Here is a 20,204-nt window from a genome sequence, read left to right as displayed (position 1 = left end):
CCAGAGGAGGATGTTGAGTGTCCTGCTCTATCACTCTATCACTCATTCTTTTGAGACTGGGTCTCTCACTGAACCCAGAGCTAAGCTGGCAGATAATAAGTCACAGAAATCCTTCTTTTTCTGTCCTCCACAATGCTGATGTATTAAACAGGCTAGCACAGTCGCACTTTGCTTTTTACATGGGTGCCAGATATTTGAACTTAGTTCCTCATGCTTATAGAGCAAGCATTCTTACTTGTTGAGTCACCTCCCCAGTCCCTCCAGCTAATCCTAACAAAACAAAATGGAATTCAGGATTTCCCTTACACACTTATTTCCCCAAATAGGGAGAGGAATATTTATTGCAATTAGACTCACCATTACAGCTAGGCAATGGTGACTCCTGCCTATAACACCAGCAAGAATATCAGGAGTTCAAGGCCAGCCTAAACTATATAGCAAGTTTGAGGACAACCTTGTGCAACATAAGACCCTATCTTTCAAAACAAAACAAAACAAACAAAACAAACTGCTGTGGGATGCTCTGTATGTCAAATGTGTTGCTGATTGGTCAATAAATAAATCACTGATTGGCCAGTGGCCAGGCAGGAAGTATAGGCGGGACTAACAGAGAGGAGAATTGAGAGAACAGGAAGCTGGGTGAGAGAGACACTGCCAGCCGCCATCAGGACAAGGAAGATGTAAAGTACCAGTAAGCCACAAGCCACGTGGCAAGGTATAGATTTATAGAAATGGATTAATTTAAGCTGTAAGAACAGTTAGCAAGAAGCCTGCCACGGCCATACAGTTTGTAACCAATATAAGTCTCTGTATTTACTTGGTCGGGTCTGAGCGGCTGTGGGTCTGGCAGGTGAGAGAGATTTGTCCTGAGGTGGGCCAGGCAGGAAAACTCTAGCTACACCAAACAAACAAACAAACAAAAAAACCCAAAGCCCTATGCATCATCAAAAATAAGCTCACCGTAACTACTTAATACTTTGTAGTCAGCCTGAGTGACTGGAGAGATGGCTCAGTAGTTAGCAGTTAAGAGTACTTGCTGCTCTGGCAGAGGACATGAATTCCATTCCCTGAACCTATATGGTGGCAGCTTACAACTACCCACAACTCTGGTTCCAGGGAATCCAGCACTCTCTTCTGGCCTCTGAGAGCATCAGGTATTAATTCCACTTACATACATGAAAGCAAAGCACTTATACATATAAAATAAAAATAAGTATTTTTTAAAATATAGTGAGCCTGAATAAGTATCTCAAAACAGTACAAATAAAACAGTCTTAAACTAGAAGGTTAAATGATAAAATTAGAAGAATGAGTAAGTTGGGGGGGGGAATGCTTATTATAGAAACTAAGGGCCAAGTTAATCTCTAACATAGAATGCCTTCCTCACAAATGTAGAAAACAGTTCACAGAATGGCTGATATCGAGTCCCAAGGAGATGAAACAGACTATGGAAATAAAAAGGAAATGGTAGAAACATTAGATCCACAGACAATCAATGAGCAGATGCTACAAAAGAGTCAGGAACATTATAGCTACAGAGATAAATTTGCAATGAAAAAAACATTAAAGGACTGATGCATGGGATGACAAACAAGAAAAGGAATTTGGCTCCCAGGACTGCCCTGCAGACAAAAGATGTTTTTGGACAAGTAGCGTCAAATCTATAATTAAAAGTTTAATAGATAAAAACTGTCTTGAAATGATAGACAGATTTGGTCTGAATATAAGAGACTTAAGAGATACCTGAAAAAAAAAAAGACAACTATGGGCAACTACTGTGACAACAGTTTATATATATACATATACATACATACATACATACATACATATACATATACATATACATATACATATATATATATATATATATATATATATATATATAAATGCATGTTACAAAATCCCCAATCTAAATTTCTTCAAGCTCTGCAAGGGGTATATGCTGTGGGATGTTCTGTATGGCAAATGTGTTGCTGATTAGTCAATAAATAAAACACTGATTGGCCATTTGGCTAGGCAGGAAGTGTAGGCGGGACAAGGAGGAGAATAAAGCTGGGAAGTGGAAGGCTGAGTCAGAGAGACACTGCCAGGCGCCATGATGAGAAACAGCATGTGAAGATGCCGGTAAGCCACGAGCCACGTGGCAAGGTATAGATTAATGGAAATGGATTAATTTAAGCTGTAAGAACAGTTAGCAAGAAGCCTGCCACGGCCATACAGTTTGTAATCAATATAAGTCTCTGTGTTTACTTGGTTGGGTCTGAGTGGCTGTGGGACTGGCAGGTGAGAGAGATTTGTCCTGACTGTGGGCCAGGCAGGAAAACTCAAGCTACAGGTATATTTATAGGCTACATTTGTATATAAAACTCAGAGTAATTATTTCTACTTCAAATTGTTTAACAAGGTCTTTGAGGGTCATTAAGATGGCCCAACAGGTAAAGATGTCTATCACCAAGTCTGACCACCTGAGTTCAATTCCCAGGACCCACAGGGTAGAAGGGAAAAACTGTTCCCTCAAGTTATCCTCTAAAACATGAGCACTAAGGTACACCCCTGTACCACACTTTCTGCATAAATAAATAAATTAAACCATAATGAAAAAAATTAAATAAAAAGAACTTTGGGGGCTGGAGAGATGGCTCAACAGTTAAGAACACTGACCTGTTTTCCAGAGGACCCATTTCAATTCCCAGAACTGACATGGCAGCTCACAACCATCTATAAACCCAGTTCCAAGGGATCTGATACCCTCTTCTGGCATCCCCATATATGCACCAGGAATTCAAGGGGTGAACAAACATACCTACAGGCAAAGCACCCATCCATACACATAAAGTACAATTATTTTGTAAAAAGTGGGGGAAGGGTGGCTGGAGAGATGGCTCAAAGGTTAAGAGCACTGGCTACTCTTCCAAAGGACAACAGTCTAATTCCAAGCACCCACGTGGCAGCTCACAACTGTATGTAACTCCAATTCCAGGGATCTGACACCTTCACACAGATATATATGTGGGGAAACATCAATGCACATGAAATAAAAATAAATAAATTCTATATAAAAAATAAGAAAAAATATAAATAAATAAAAAGAACTTTGATCTTAGCTGAGCAAAGAGGCTCACATCTATAATTATAGTATACAGGAGGATAGCTGTAGGTTCAAGTTTGGCTTGGTGTATGTAGTGAGTTCTAGGACAGGTAAGACAACATAGGAGACATTGTCTCAAAAGTGGGAAGAGGGAAAGAGAGTCAGGAACAGAAACAGAGATAGAGGTAGAGAGGCTTTGATGTTAAGAAATGTGATTTTCCATTTTACATTTCCATCTCACTCTTGGTTCCAAATTGAACTCAAGTTGGAAAAAAAAAAAAAAAAAGCCTGATGTCTAAATTAAGGTAATACTGGAGTCAGTAGCCTCCAGCCTGACTCCTGCCAAAGTCACCGCAGTTAGGGGAGAAGGGCCATGACCCAAAATAACCATAGAAGTTGAGGAAGCTGTTTATTGGTGGTCTGAGCTTTGAAACTACATGTGATAGTTTAAGAGAACATTTTGAGAAATAAGTACACTTATGGATTATGTGGTAATGAGAGACCCCCAAACAAAATATTCCAAGGCCATAGTTTTGTGATCTACTCTTTTCCCCCCCCCTCTTTTAGACAGGGTCTCTCTAGGTAGCCCTGGCTGTTCCAAAACACATTATGTTGTCCAGGCTGGCCTTTAACTCACAGGGATCTGCCTGCTTCTGCCTCCAAGAGCTGGGATTAAAGGCATGCACCTGGCTTTTTTTACTTATTCTTAAGCTGAAGAGGTAGATGCAACAATGTGTGCCTGACCTCAGGAGGTTGATGGGTGTGTGGTGGAACCAAAGAGAACTATTATCAGAGAGAATTCTGTAAAGCCTAGTGCCCATCATTGAAGAAAATGTTTGTTGGTGGTATTAAAGAAGATACAGAAGAATGTGGAATATTCCTTTACACTGTGTGAATATATGTCACTGTGATTGGTTTAACAGAAAAGCTAAATGGCCATTAGCTAGGCAGGATTTTCAGGGCAGAGAGAATGGTGGGAGGGGTGGGGGTGGAGAAGGGCAGAGTCAGGAGTCACCAGTCAGACACAGAGGAAACAAGACATGTACAAAACGAAGTAACTAGCCATGAGCCATGTGGCAGCAAGTAAATAAATAGAAATGGATTAATTTAAGTTGTAAGAGTTAGTTAGTAACAAGCATAACTATTGGCCAAGCATTTATAATTAATAAGTCTTTGGGTGGTTATTTGGGAGCGGCTGGCAGGACAGAGCTCAACTGTGGTCCTGATGAAAAACTTTGCTAACAGACGAATAGAATTTGAGAGACTGCTTTGAAAAGTATGGCAAGATTGGAACAACTTAAATTATGGAAGATAGAGTGGAAAAAAGGAGCTTTTGCTTTTGTAACTTTTGTTTTGTTTTTCAAGATAGGGTTTCTCTGTATAGCTATGGCTATCCTGGAACTTGCTCTGTAGATCACGTTAGCATTGAACTCAGAGATCTGTCAGTCTCTGCCTTCCTAGTGTTAGGATTAAAGGCATGTTATCTCTACATTCATTGCTTTTTATAACTTTTGATGATCATGAATCAGTTTGTTCAGAAATACCACACTATAATGGGCAGAACTGAGACATTTAAAAGGCCCTTTCTAAATAAAAGATGTAGTCAGCTGAATCATAGAGACATAGAGAGGTCATAGAGATGGATTTGGCAACTTTAAGGATGATGGAAAAAATTTTAGTAGATGAGGCTATGGTGGTAGAGGTAGTGGCAGCAGAGGTAGTTATGGGGGTGGTTAGTGATAGTGGATATAATAAATTTGGAAGCAATAGTGGCAACAATGGTGGTAGTCCTGGTCATAGTAGTAGAGGAAGCTATGGTAGTGGTCTTGGTTACAGTAGTAGAGGAGGCTATGGTGTTGGTCCTGGTTATAGTAGTAGAGGAGGGTATGGTGGTAGTCCTGATAAAGTAGCAGAGGGGACTATGGTAGTGGTTTTGGTTATAGTAGTAGAAGACGCTACTGTTGTAGATATTATTTTAAGGTGTGTTTCTTTTGTTTATGTTGCATTTGTTTAACTCTGTGAAGCTGTGTTACTATGCCTGTCTAAAACACCTGATAGTCTAATAAAGAACTGAACAGCCAATAGTGAGGCAGGAGAAAGGATAGGCAGAGCTGGCAGGCAGAGAGAATATATAGAGGAAAAACAGCAGCCAGAGAAGGAGGACGACATCAGGGGCCAGCCACCCAGCTACATAGCAAGCCACGGGTTAAGAGTAAGAGGTACAGAAGTCAAAGAATGGGAAAATCCCAGAGGCAAAAGGTAGACAGGATAATTTAGGTTAAGAAAAGCTGACTAGAAAATAACCCAAGCTAAGGCCAGGCATTTATAAGTTTAAAAAAAAAAAAAGCCTCTGTGTATTTATATGGGAGCTGGGTGTCAGGCCTCCCAAAAGAGGAAAAACCTCCAACAACAGGCTATGACGGTGGTCTTGGTTACAGTAGTAGAGAGGATGTGGTGGTGGCTCTGGTTATATTAGTAGAAGAGACTATGGTAGTGGTCCTGGCTATAGAGGCAGAAGAGACTACGGTGGAGATGTTAACAGTAGAGATAGTTATGGAGGTACTGATGGTGGCTATAAAGGATTTGGAGATGATGTAGCACCTATGGTGGCAGCCCTGGTTATAGCAGTAGAGGAAACTATGGTGGTTGTCCTGTCATAGTAGTAGAGGAGACTATGATGGTGGTCCTGGTTATAGTAGCAGAGGTTGATGGTGATGAGCCAGAATACAGAAACCAAGGTAGTGGATATGGTAATGGAAGAGGAGATAAGGGTTACAATGAAGGGGGAAATTTAGGTGGAGGTAACTATAGTGGTTGTGGGAACTATAATGATTCTGGAAATTGTAGTGGACAACCGCAATCAAATTATGGACCCATGAAGGAGGGCAGTGTTGGCAGAGGATGCCTAGGCAGTCTCTATCATTGTGGCTATGGATCTGGTGGTGAAAGCAGTATATTTGGTAGCAGAAAAGGGCTACCGTTCCTATCAGGAGAGAGTCAGGAATTGCTAGGAAAACTGCATGCTACTTTGAGATAGTTGTCCCAAACACATCAGAGGAATTGTAAAAATCTGCCAATAAAAGAATGATAATCCACAGTCAGAAAAGTTACTACAGCTTAAACAAGAAACCCTTCTTGTTCAGGACTGTCAGAGTCACAGTTTGCAAAAAGTGTAGCTATTGATTAATGAATGTAATGTAGTGTCAACTGGATGTAAATTCTTTTTCATTACATCAAGTATATTGCCAGTTCCAGGAGATCTGATATCCTCTTGTGGCCTCTGAAGACACCCATACACATGTGGCACACACACTTTGAGGGCACACATACACACAAAACACAAACTCAAATTAAATTTAAAAAACATGAACATGTAAATAACTAAAGAAATACTGTAGAAATTAAATGGCCATTAAACATATAAGAGAATATTCTATCACAGTAATAATCAAAAAACTCAAATTAGAACAACAATGGAGCACCATTTAAATGATCTGACTTGCAAATATTTATCATGTGCATCATTTTCAGTTAGCTAGCTAGAAACAAGCACTCTCACTCACCCTAGCAGAAGGGCACACCAATAGTCAAAGACTTTCCGGAGAACAATTTGGCTAAACATGTCACATCACGAACTCTAAAAAGATCCATTCTTTTTATCTATTCTCTTTCTAGAAATGTAACCCAAATACTTGAGGAATAGCATTAAAATACACAGGCATAAGGATGTTATTCTCAGTTTTTCTAGACAAGCACTCAACCACTACCCTATATCCCTGACCATTACAGTATCTCTATAGCAATGTGCATGTTGAGGGGCAAGGGTTTCTAAACATGAACAAAGAGATTAAATAAAGTAGGTAAACATTTGCATTTTGTGAATGCATATTTATTTTGATAAGTGTATAAGTAATGATTTTCTCTGAATACTGACATAGTAGGTGGATTGAGGTTTTTTATTTTTGGGTTTTTGTTTTTCGTCTTAATTTCCTAATTTTTCTAGAAAGAATGAACCACTTATGTAAAATTCAACCAACTAGGGGCTAGAGAAATGGATCAGCAGTTAAGAGCTCTTACAAAGGATGTCAGTTCCTTTCCCAGCACCCACTTGACAGCTCATAACCATCTGTAACTCCAGCTCCAGGGAATCCAATGCCTTCCTCTGGCCTCCTCAGGCACACACATAACACACACGATGCACATACATACATGCAGGTAAAACATTCATACACATGAAATAAAAATAAAACTTTTTTGGGCCAGGTGGCGGTGGCACACGCCTTTAATCCCAGCAGGTAGGTAGAGCCAGGTAGATCTCTGTGAGTTTGAGGCCAGCCTGGTCTATAGAGCGAGATCCATGACAGGCACCAAAACTACACAGAGAAACCCTGTTTCAAAAAACAAACAAACAAACAAATAAATAAATCTTTTTTGTTTTTAATTCAACCAATTAACTATAGATGAAATGTCCCATCTTTGAGGCATGAATCACCTACCACCCAATAAAGCAATGAACGAAAGAAAAGAATGTGTAACACACAACTAACTAATCCTGCTTCTAGAGTGCAGAGAAGGGCTCCATTCTGCCTGGAGCTGAAGCATGAATTTGAGAGGTAAGGAAGTCAACAAAAGAGTAGCAAATGCAAAAGAAATGGGAGGGAAAAGTCAGCCATATTGATTCTACACATGATTCCAGCATGGCTAAAAGGGCAGGGTATGTATGCACAGAGGACTTGAAGTAAAAGCAAATGACAAAAGCATTTGAAAGTCATAGAAAAGGATGGAACTATTGAGTGAAAAAAGAATCCACAAAGAGCTTCTGTGGTTCATTTACAGAGGGTCAGAAAGGGCAAAACAAGTGGAAACAGAAGAGTAATTAGGGATAGGAATGCATGTGCTTTCTGAGGAGGTGGGAGGGGACCTGCAGGGGCTGTAAATGCTCTGTCTCATGATCTGAATGGTAGCTACGTGGAACTTAACACATGCTGAGATCCACTACTATGAGCTTATACTTACGCATTTCATGCTATTCCTCAATTTTAAAAAAAGAAAAGACAGTATCGTTAAGCTGTGTTTTACAAATCTTGTTTAGGGGAGTCTCAGAATTTGAAGGACATCTGAACCATAAAAGCTCAGATGTTCAGCCAGAACAGGCCAAGGCTAACTCAACTAAGGACATGCTGGAAAGTGAGACTGGAAGGGCTTTTTAAATATGATGCTAATAGAGAAAAAAGGAGATGGCTGATATCACAAAATAAAGGAGGAAAAAGATTAGCTTTATAGTGTACAGGTAAATATTGGACATGGGAAGTTCAGGGGTACCTGTGGGTCATCCAGCAGCCTGCCATATCATATTTTCTGTATAAAATCAGTTAGCTTCACCACAATTTAATAAGGTAGGTACTACTCTTGCCTCATTTTACAGATGAGGAAACCAAGGCATAGAGAGAGTAAGGAGCTTGTCTAGAACCACATAATCTAAAGCAGGCTATGTGGCTCTAGCCCAAATTCTTAAGGTAACTGCAGATGATAAATCTCTGACATAAGGAAATAGGGGAAGCCCTGGGGATAAGCTGAGATCCCACAAAAAAAAAAAAAAAAAACCCACAAAAACAAACAAACAAAAAAATCACTTCTCATAGCTGCTACAAAAATTAAATGAGATGACCTTCAAAAAATCCACAGAACTCAATTAAAGGGATCTGTTAAAGAGAAGTATTTAGTTGGGCTGGAGAGATGGCTCAGTAGTTAAAGAGCACTTCCTACTCTTCAAGAGGACATGAGTTCAGTTCCCAACACTCACTTCAGGTGGCTCACAACTTCCTGTAACTCTGGTTCCAGGGAATTCTTCACAAACACACACACACACACACACACACACACACACACACACACACACACAGAAACAGAGACAGACAGACAAACAGAGACAACGAGACAGAGACAGATTAAGACACAAATAGAGAACTTGGTTTAAAAACAAAAGTCCATCTGAAATAAAGGGTCCCATCTCCCATGACACTTTTTCTTTTTTTGCAGAGCTGGGAATCAAACCCAGCTAGGTAAGCACTCTGCCACTGAACTACACCCCCAGACCTTTCCCATGACACATAAGGCTCTTTCTGTACAAACACTGTGGATCCTAAACACTATTCCAAATCAAGGCAATGGCTTGTCAAAAGAGAGATGTGGGGGGAAAAATAGCAAAATAAAATCGTCACAATGGATACCTGTTGTGGGATATTTGTACACTGTGTGAATTGCTGTGATTGGTGTAATAAAGAGCTGAATGCAATAAATAGATAGGAAGGAAGTATAGATGGAATTTCTGGACAGAGAGAGCTCTGGGGGAAGAAAAGGGGGAGTCACCAGCCAGATGCTGAGGAATCAGGGCATGTAGGAGGTGAGACAAAAGTCATGAGCCATGTAGCAGCAGGTAGATTAATAGAAATGGGTTAATTTAAGTTATAAGAGCTAGTCAGAAACAAGCCTAAGCTAAGGCTGAGCTTTCATAATTAATAAGTCTCCATGTTGTTATTTGGGAGCTAGCTGGTGGGACAAAGAGAGTCTTTACAGACACCCATTTTTCCATGCTAACACAAAGCACTACTCCTCTGCAAGTTGGCTCTTCTTCACCTCTAGGTCTCTATGAACAGATTCTACTGTCCACTCAAGCAAAAAGTTTAGATGCCCACTCTCCACCATAGAACACAATTTATTTTTTAGTTTTAGGGTTTAAGTGATTGCTTTGTAACCCAATCCAGCCTTAAATATACTCCCCCCCCCTCTCTCTCTCTCCTCTCTCTGAGTGTGTGTGTACAGGGTTCACATGTGTGCACATGCATGTCAAAGACAGAAGACAACCTCAGGTGTTCTTCTTCAGGCACCATACACCATTTTTCTGAGATGGGATTTCTCAGTAGCCTAGAAATCAGTAAGTAAGGCTAGTCTGGCTAGCCAGTGAGCCCCAGGGATCTGCCTATCTCCACCTCCTCTGTGCTGGTATTAAGAATGCACACCACTACACATAGCTTTTTCAATAACAGAGGGCTCTAGTAATCAAACTCAGGTCTTCATGCTTATAAGGCAAGCTATCTCCCCAGCTTATGGCCTTGAATTCTTGATGTTCCCACTCTGCCTCCTCAGTGATAATAAGTATGCATCATACCCAGCCAATATATTATTTTTTTTAAACAGTCTCATATGTTCCGGGCTGACCTTAAACTCACTGTACAGTGGAAGATTATCTTGAATTCCTGATCCTTCTACCTCCACCTCTGCTGTGCTTAGAGCACAGGTGCATAGCACCATTCCCTATTCATGTAGTGCTAGGGATCAAACCTAGGGCTTTGTCCATGCTAAGTGAGGGCTCTATCCCAGTCCAAGGACACAATTTTTAAAAGAATTGTCATTCTCCTTGGACTTGGACCCAGTGTATGGAAGCTTCTCCAGGCAGTCCTTACTACTAACCACAGTGTAGGAATCTCTGAGAGGATATCCTGCTAACTGCAGTTCCCAGCAACAGTAAATGTATCCTAACATGTATAGTAGGAAAAATAACTAACTAGGTCCTATTTGTCACAGAAAATACAATCCTACATGTTCAGCCTTCTTATCAGGTTATCTCAACACCCATGTGGAGCTCAGAATAGTGACTTTACCAATAGCAGCATTTAGGTAAGGAGGTATCCAACACCCATATTAATGTCCCACATAGTTTTCCCTTGTTTGGTACTTAGTATTGACCTAGGGCCCTACACATGCTAAGCAAGTGCTCTACCACCTTGTTTTTAAGTTTTCATAGTTGTGTGTGGAGACCTCATGCTGATGTCAGTTTATTGCTCTCTACCTTGTACACTGATTTAAGGTCATTCACTTGAACCCAGAGCTCCACAATATATCTAGTCTAGAGGGAAATTCTCATCTCCACTTTCTTTCTTGGCACTGGAATTAGTTAGGGCTTTCACACGCAACTGGCATTTACATGGCTTCTGTGGATAACAACTCCAGTCCATCACCAAACGCTTTAACAGCTGAGCCAGTTCTCCAGCCCCTTCCTACTCTTATTTATTTATTTTCACTTTTTTGAGACAATATCTCAACTAAGTTTCTCAGGCTCACCTTGAACTTGCTTTAGCCTCCTGAGATGTCAGGCATGAAATACCAGGCTAGGTCCCACTTCATTTCTTAATTTTGCCCATTCACTGATTCACCAAACCCCTAATACTAAGCAAGTTCAGAGCAATAAGAATAAAGAGGCCAGAGAGATGGCTCAGCAGTTAAGAGCTCTGGCTCTTCTAGAGGACCCAGGTTCAATTCTCAGCTCCCACATGGCAGCTCACAACTATCTTTAACTCCAGTTCCAGGGTCTCTGGCACCCTCACACAGACATATATGCAGGCAAAACACCAACACACATAAAATAAATATAAAATAAATCTTAACAAAAAAAAATAAACAGATGCCTAGATACCCAGTGCTTTCCCCAATAGCATCCAGTTAATATAGGGTAAACATGAGGAAGACCTGTATAAGCAACAATAACAGAACATCTCTCTCAAGACCAGTGTCTGGCAATGACTCCCTGATTAAGGATTCCCTCTACCCTACTCCAGTTGACCTCTCCAAAAAGGAGAATAGGGGTAAGAAAGGGGTGAATTCAACAAATCTTTAGATTCAAAATTGCCTTAGATAAATTGACATCTAAGATCTCAACTTTACATCAAAGACAAACAAAAGCTGCCAAAATGAACCCTCCCCACTCAGAGAAGTTTTTTTCTGAGAACTGACAGGGGTACAGCCACACACATTCTAGTAACCACTGTCCTTTATCAGAATAGGCCCATATCATTTCCAACATATTTGCTCCAGAATATTAAATTCTAATTTAAACAAATGATGCTCACACTTGTAGAAAAGCCTTAATTGGGCTAGTCTGGTATTTTCAGCACAATCTTACAAAGACTAGATTCTTTTTAAGGCTTTAAAAGACTTGGGCAAAATCCTTTTGATGCTAATTTTTTAAAAGGCCATCTCCAGAGTTTACATGTGCTCCCCAGTTGCTTAAGCTGATGGGAGAGGACATGTTTTATCCCAAGGGCTCCTTCCAAACTGAAAGCTCTAATCATCAACACATCTGATGTAGACTTCCTGTATAAAACAAAACACAAAGTCACAAATGTATTACATAATCATAGGTCTAAAAAGTGAGACTCCTAAAGGCAAAACATAAAAACAGAAAGCTCAGCTTGTTTAGCCAGAGGGTGACAAAAAAGGGATGAGCACAATGGTACATTTGGTGACGGCCACTGGACTCCAGGAAAAACAGTTTGTTCTCTCTGTAGTCATCTGTGCACAGGAGAGAGATGGAAAAACAGTGGAAACAAACAAACTAACTAACTAACTAAAAGAAAACTAGCTAACTATGAGGAGATAATCTGTTCTGTCAATCTGGAAACCTTAACACTGCCCAGGGAAGCTGTGAAAATACTTGAGAGCAAGGGGTTTAACAAAGACCGAGATAAGAGTCATTTCAAACAGTCAAAATTCTGTACCACGTGGTTACATTTGAGTATCAAAAGGAGAGCCCAGTCCTCTCTTTCAAAAAACTTAAATCACTTCTCTAATAAGTGATAAAAATGACAAATGCTCACCAAATATAAAAAATGTTAACTGTGTAAGCAAGGTATCATGCTGGGCATAGTGATACATGCCTTACTCAGGAGGCAGAGGAAGGCCAGCCTGGTCTACAGAGCGAATTTCAGAACAGCCAGGGCTACACTGAGAGACCCTATCTGGAAAAACCAAAAAGAAAAGAAAGGAAAGGAAAAGAGACAAGGTATCAAACAATGCAACCAAGTATGTCTGACTTTCAAAAACAGCATTGCAAAAAACTTCTTTCTGAGACCCTCCAATTCTCAGAACTAAGTTGGAGAACTTACAGGAATTCGTAAGAAAAGCTCACCAACTGACTGACAATGAGTATCACCACCCTTTGAGGAAACCTGGATAGTGTTCCTTCCTATCCTGTAAACAGACAAAACAAAATGGATCTCAGGAGATTCAAGACACAAAATGAAAGAATGAATCAGGGGCTCATTTGGATATAACTTCCTCTGTCTGGTCCTAAAGGACAACTGTGGTCTAGAGGCTGAAAAACTAAGCTATTGAGGACTGGTGCACACCTTTAATCACAGCATTCATGAGGCAGATGATCCCAGAGTTCAAGACCTGCTTGGTTTACACAGCAAGCTCCAAGCCAACCAGGACTACACAGTGAGACTGTGTCTCAACAAAACAAAATTGAGCTACCCCTCAGACATTAAATTCCAAAAACCTGTGAATAATGATCCCAAACTGAGTCATGTCTGTAGAAGTACTGGTCATTTCAAAGCACAATTCAACAACTCAGATCTCCAGAGCTAAGGACTCTTAATGGTAAAGTGGGTATGGAGAGCTGAAAACACTTTTACTTTTTTTTTTTTTTTTTTTTTTTAATGACTTTCATGCACTCAGGGAAGCAAGGAAGCTAACTGTAGACCATCACCTCTTTCTCCTCCTCCTCTCCAAATCTAATCCCCAGTCTCATGCCCAGCTCTGTAGCAGACCACCTGCTGCAGCCTTCCTCCTCCCAACCCCCACCCGCCATCTCTAGCAGATCATGCATTATCTGGGAAGGCACCAGCCAAGCCTGCCAGAGAACCAAGTAGGCCAGCCAAACAGGTAAGTGAACTTCAAATCTTTACTCTCCTTCCACTCCTCCAAATGTAATCCCCCAGTCTCATCCCTGCAGCAGACTACTTGTGGCCTCTCCTAACTCTTTACTGCCATCCCCAGGGAACTGAGCAGATCCCAGTAGAACACCTGCTTTCCTCCCTCCTGTGGATCCCCTCAATCCCCCATCCCAGCCCATCACCATTCCTAAGTGTCAGCTCCTAATATCTAGAAACAAATTTTACCTGGAACCCCTACACCTATCAGAATCCCAGAAGAATTTCCTACCAGGAAATGCACAGCCACCACACTCTCCTAAGAACCAGAGAGGGCAACAGGAACCAGGGAACAAACCACCCAACTAACAAAAACAAGACCAGATATCAGCCCCTAGAATTACAATCTTCCCATACCCAGGTGCCTAGACGCCAGTGTAAAAACAGTATTAGCCAGGACAATATGTCTCTACTAGAGACCGGCAACCCTACCACAGTAGGCTCTGAGTATTGCAACATAGCTGTAGCACAAGAAAAAGATCTTAAAATAGTCTTTATGGATATGATAGTGGTCCTTAAAGAAGAAATGAATAAATTCTTTAAAGAAATCTATGAAAACACAAACAGTTCAAGACCTAAAAGTGGAAATACAATCAATAAAGAAACTGAACAACTCACTACTGAACGAAAAATGGGTCAAGACATAAATTAAGAAAGAAATTAAAGACTTTCTAGAGTTGAATGAAAATGAATACACAACATATCCAAACTTACGGGACACAATGAAGGCAATTCTAAGAAGCAAGTTTCTAGCACTAAGTACCTACATAAAAAAAATTCCTATCTTTCTGAAGAACTACCACACTAATTTCCGTAGTGGTTTTACAAATTTGCACTCCTACCAGCAATGGATAAGTGTTCTCCTTATTCCACATCCTCAACAGCACGAGTTGTCATTTGCTTTATTGATCTTAGCCATTCTGATGGGTGTAAGATGAAATCTCAAAGTAGTTTTGATTTGCATTTCCCCTATGACTAAAGATATTGAACATTTCTTTAAGTATTTCTTAGCCATTTGAGTTTGCTCTTTTGAGAATTCGCTGTTTAGATCCGTACCCCATGTTTAAAGTGGGCTGTTTTCCTGATGTGAGAATTTTTAGTTCTTTGTATATTAGCCTTTTTCCTCTCTTTTTATTTTACTATTTACAATACATTTTATTATATTTTTTAAACTTTTATTTATTATTTTCTCATACAATACATCTCAACCACAGCTGCCCCTCCCTCCACTCCTCTCTCCCCCAGATACAACCCACCCCACCCCCGTCTCCCCCTAGGAAAAAGCAGGCTTTCCAGGTACATCAACCAAACACAGTACAAGATGCAATAAGACCAGGCACAAACCTTCACGGGCGAGGCAAGCCAGAAGGAGGAAAAGGGTCCCAAAGGCAGGCAAAAGTGTCAGTGCCCCCAACACCAAGTCAACAATCCTAACATATATGCAGAGGACCTAGCACAGACCCATGCAGGCTCTTCTATTGTCACTCCAGTCTCTGTGAACCCCCATAAGCCTGCTTAGTTGATTATGAGGGCAATGCTCTCCCAGTGTCCTCAACCCCACTGACTCCCACAACTCTTCCTCCTCTTCCGCAGGATTCCTCCAGATCCGAGAGAAGGGACCCGATGGAGACCTCCAACCTGAACTCTCTTTCCACCTAATATTGGGCTGTGGAACTCAGCATCCACTCCCAGCAGCTGCCAGAAGCAGCTTCTCTGATGATGACTGGACTGGGCACTGATCTGTGAGTATAGCACAACATCATTAGGAATTATTTCAATGATTTTTTTTTTCCCAGTTGTATTTGGGTCTACCTTAGGCCTCTGGGCTATCCAGCCTCTGGTTCCTGAACATCCAGGCAATGTCAGGCATGGGCCTCAACTTGGAGGAGTCATTGGCTGGCTACTCCCACAAGTTCTGTGCCACCATTGCTCCAATACATCTTGTAGGCAGGACAGATTGTAGATGGAAGGTTTTGTGGCTGGATTGGTGTCCCAGTCCCACCACTGGGAGCCTTGCCTGGTTACAGAAGATAGATGATTCAGGCTCCATATCCTCCATTACTAGAAGTCCTTGCTAGGGTCACCCTCTAGATTCCAGGGAGTTTCCACCTTCTGTGCCACCTCCCACTACCTGATATTCTTTGGCCTAGCAACCAAGTCTTCAGAAGAAAACAAGTTCAGAAGAAAGAAAACCTATAGTCTACAGAGGGAACAGCAAGAACTCCAGGCTATTCCAGGAAAAGTCTAATGAGATAGCTTCATCCACTGCTACCCTTCCTGTGTCCAGTATCTGTGGAAAATCAAAGAGCTTGATTATAAATTTGGGGATTCAAGGACCCTTTATGTTCTGTAGCAGTACACACAAACACAATCCCTTGGTAAGAAATCTAAGGGATAGGAAGAACCTTCCACATCTCTAAATCCTTTCTACATTACCACACAATAATCCTCCAAAGGCTTCTTACTGTTCCACCAGTAACCACAAGTGAAATAAGTTGGTCCCATTTGGTATTGATCTCATTAAAAAAGATAATCTCAATTCATGTTTTTCTTATTTTAAAGTTCAGTATTTTTAATTGGAAGTAAGAGAATGTATGCATCGAAAACATCTCAAAATGTTGAAGGCAGACAAGGAAAGGCTTTTAAATCACAGCACTGAACTCTACCTCTCAGGGTAGTTGTCAAAGAAAAAAACTGTCACTGGAGTATTACAAAACTCATGCAGCACATACAGGACAGACCACCAGTGGAATTGCTCCACACACATTCCATTTCAGTGTTTGCCAGCTAACATTCAGTTCATTCTTTTTCCCAGCAACCCTGTAGTCAATGCAACTAACTTCTTCCCAGTTATCCAGCTACTTACTGCAGGGTACTTGCTGTCAATGGGGCATAAACTGAAACACCCAGATACTTTGGTTACATTTCCTTTTTAGCTTTCTGATTATGAACTATAACATCACATTCCTGTACATCGATGTCACATAAGTCTTCTAAAAACATTGTTCTGGCCATCATTGCTTTTCTCGAAAACCTTTAGAAGCATGATGATATCTGTGGGATAAAATTCTAGCCCTTGAGCCAGAATTCAAGCTGACCACAGTCCCTGCTGCTGGACCTCCCACTGCTCACTGTGGAAGCAGCAGTGGAGACTAAGTGAGTCAGCAAACTGGGCAGCTAAATCCTAGCTCTGCCAGTGACTGGTGCGCCATCTTGAGCAGGCTACCTTTTGCTCTGATCTTCTCCTTAAAACAAGAGCAACAGTGAAGAATTAGAAAGCATCCAAAGGCTCACGGCACAGAGTACTGCTCCTTTTGACTTTTCTCCCTAGTTCCCATCCAAATGGCCCACTCTGTGCCCTTGAAAACCCCACCGGCAACACTGCACCATTCATTTGCACAACCACACTTCCAGGCCTGACTCAAACTACTCCGCTTCTGGGAAGTGCTCCTGCCTCATAGCCATTTTCTAGTTGATGACCTATAATTCTTTATTATAAGTCAATCAACTAGATATTTACTTGTGTCAATCCTTTCTCCACAAGTACACAAACTGAAGACCAACCACAACACAAAATACACTGATAATAAAGGTTACCTTGAAACTGTCAGAAAAGGGTTCCTTTCTGGACCAATTAAGGAATAGGAAACTCTTCCAATATGTATCTTTCTCCCAATATTTATTTGAATCAATCTCTTTCCCCATATTTTGCAGTCTTTCCAAAGGGAATGTTTACTTAGTAAATAAAAAGGAGTGCTGAATCTGTTAGTCTCCTAGAGACTGTCATCCAGGCCAGTGGAATCCAGACAGCTTTTGCTTCACAGTATGCATTTAATAGACACTGGAGCCTTGGAGTCTTCCTAATTCAGGATGGGATTTGGATACTACAGACAATTCAGTCCTTTTGATTAAGTTTTCTAGAATTTACACTATTTCTGATACTTTAGAAATCTCTTACTTCTGAAAGAAAAAAAAAAAAAAAACCCCATGAAGGGAGCAAGGCATGGTGTTTTCACACCTGTAATCCCAGTACTTAGGAGGTGGAGGCAGAAAGCTCATGAGTTTAGGGCCAGCCTGAGCTACATGAGACTTTGCCCCCCCCCCCCGCAAAAAAAAAATCAAAGAAGGTGTCCACCTTTGAAAAATACCCTCTGTAGAAAACAAAAACAAAACAAAGCATTTATGTGGTCAATTAGGGGTTTTCCTTGTGGCCCTTAACATCTTGGACATTGGATAACGACTTATTTCCCATTTCCCAGACCCTGTAACGCAAAAGCAGAAACATCTCGTTGGAAATGAGATCAATAGCTGGTCTGAGGCAGCATAATGACACTCTTTCATTTGGCCAGGAAGCTATTTTATCCATATTTAAGCGATTTTAAATTATGCTCACACAAAATTCCCCGGAACACTGCAATATCCCTTCTTTAAAAACACTAGAAAACGTTCAGTCCTTTCACTTTTACTCGGATACTAGCTTTTCAGCACAAATGCTGAAGAGTGTTCCTTCAACGCTAGATCATTTCGTTCACACAGGAAAGTGTATGAAGGTATAGAGCAACAAACCCTGTTTAGCAGGTCCAAGTGATAGAAAACAAAGTTAATTCCCTTTGTTTGAGTAGCAAGCTAGTCTGTGTGGGTGCGTGTGTGAGCGTACATCCAGCTGCACTCAAGCTGCATGGGTTCAGGTAAATGCAGCTCAACTGTCTCCCAGGCTGCCTGCGTTCCGCAGTTCTGCACAACTCCAGGCTCGGGTCGGGGTTCCACACCCCACACAGCGCAGCCCGGGCCTGACCGGAAGGCAGGGCTGGCCACGATCGCCCTGGAGGGCAGTCCCCAGCAACTCCGAAAGCCTTGGCCCGCATGCTAAGTACTCACGCAGCAGGAGCCCCTGCCTGGGCCCGGATTATGGAAAGCGGAAGGGCTCCAAACGCCGCGGAATAGGAATCCGCGTCCTATCCGCCACCCGGTGGGGAGCTGAAGCAGCGTGGCCAGCCGGCGACTCCTGCGGTCGGCCGGGAGCCACTTACCTCCGCCGCCAGAGCTGGCCGGGAGTTCCGCGCAGCCCGAGCTGCCCCGGCGCCGCACAGCCCGAAGGAGGGGCCGCTCCTGTAGAAAGGGCGGGCGGCGGATGGGTATTCGCGCCCGGGGCTGCAGAACCAGAGGAGGCGTGCCTCCACCGGAGACCTAAAGGGTGGGCTGCTACAGCCAGGAGGAGGGGTGTGCTCCCGGGCTCAGGGGAGGGTGGGTCTGCACGGTGGGGGGGAATGGAGAGAGACGGGGGAGAGAAACCAGGGTGGGAAGTCGGGCCCCTAGACCGCACCGCCCTCACCTCTGCACCATCCGACCAAGGATTGTCTGGATCTGGAGCAGAAGCACAAGGGGATCAGAAACTTTATGTCATTTTCTCATACACACGTGATCCCCTGCAGTCCAGATGGTTTCAATCACCGGAGGAAAAAAGCCGCTCTGCTGGTATGCATGAAAAGCCGGAGCTGGGAAAGTCTGGGAAAAACTGCCTGTACAGCCGGCTTGCCTTCAAACAAACCCAAGTGCTCTTTCCGTTCTGCTGGCTTTGGGCCCAGGAGCCATACGAAACCCAAACGACATTAAAAGAAGCTACCCTGGGTATTGCAGCCAGTAGCAGAACTAAAGCTCTAGGGTTGCAGGGATCGGTTCTGAAGCCTAAGCTCCACGGGAATTATGAGAATTTAAAATACTCTACGTGCACGCAAAACCAAAAAGTAGAAAAGAATGTCATTCAATGATAAATCAACAGTTACTGGTGATGGTCTTATTTATCGATGGAATTTGATGGAAAATTGTTGACCCAGTGTAACAATCCAGATAGAAAAGACTATGTCACGTACAATACTGACCCATACTTACTTGATGGGGTGCTAATAAGCCATATAGCTTGATTTCTCCTCCCATAAATCACTTACAAATAGATCTTGGAATTGGAATGACCAACAGTTAAAAACTGACTTTCAAAATTTAGAATTTCAAATTGATAATTTTGGTGGAGAGTGGTGGCACATACCTTTAAACCCAGCATTAGAGAAGCAGAGGCAAACAGATCTCTCGGAGTTCAAGGACAGTCTAGTCTACATGGCCAGTTCTAGGATAGCCAGGTCTACACAGAGAGACCTTATCTAAAACAAAACAAAATTTACAATTTTAAGGCTGGTGTATAGCACACTGTGAATCTCTGGGTTTGGTCTGTAATCACACACACTTTATAATTTTACATTGACTGGTTGCATTTCAAAAGAACCAATGTGTGTAGATCAATATAAGCAGGCTCTAAAGTCAAGACCTGTTTCAAAACCCAGGCCAAATCAATT

At 41.8% G+C, this 20,204-nt stretch overlaps 1 protein-coding gene across 4 annotated transcripts in view; it reads right to left on the bottom strand.

Annotated features, from left to right (window-relative positions):
• Dennd2b (DENN domain containing 2B) overlaps window positions 1-20,204 on the bottom strand; it is a 192,730-nt gene that overhangs the window by 139,741 nt on the left and 32,785 nt on the right. Inside the window, exon 1 of one of the 4 annotated variants that reach the window (XM_059269044.1) lies at window positions 19,190-19,230. The exons of 1 other annotated variant lie outside the window; for it this stretch is intronic. The gene's annotated coding sequence lies outside the window, so the exon portion shown is untranslated. Of the gene's footprint in view, window positions 1-18,735; window positions 18,846-18,887; window positions 18,992-19,189; window positions 19,231-20,204 lie in introns of those variants that run through there. 2 more of the 4 variants (XM_059269050.1, XM_059269054.1) reach the window with 2 other exon arrangements.

Source organism: Peromyscus eremicus, chromosome 1 (genome assembly GCF_949786415.1).
Source record: "Peromyscus eremicus chromosome 1, PerEre_H2_v1, whole genome shotgun sequence".
NCBI classification, from domain to species: domain Eukaryota; kingdom Metazoa; phylum Chordata; class Mammalia; order Rodentia; family Cricetidae; genus Peromyscus; species Peromyscus eremicus.
The sequence above is the reverse complement of the archived record's forward strand: the minus strand, read 5'-3'. Positions and strand labels throughout refer to the sequence as shown.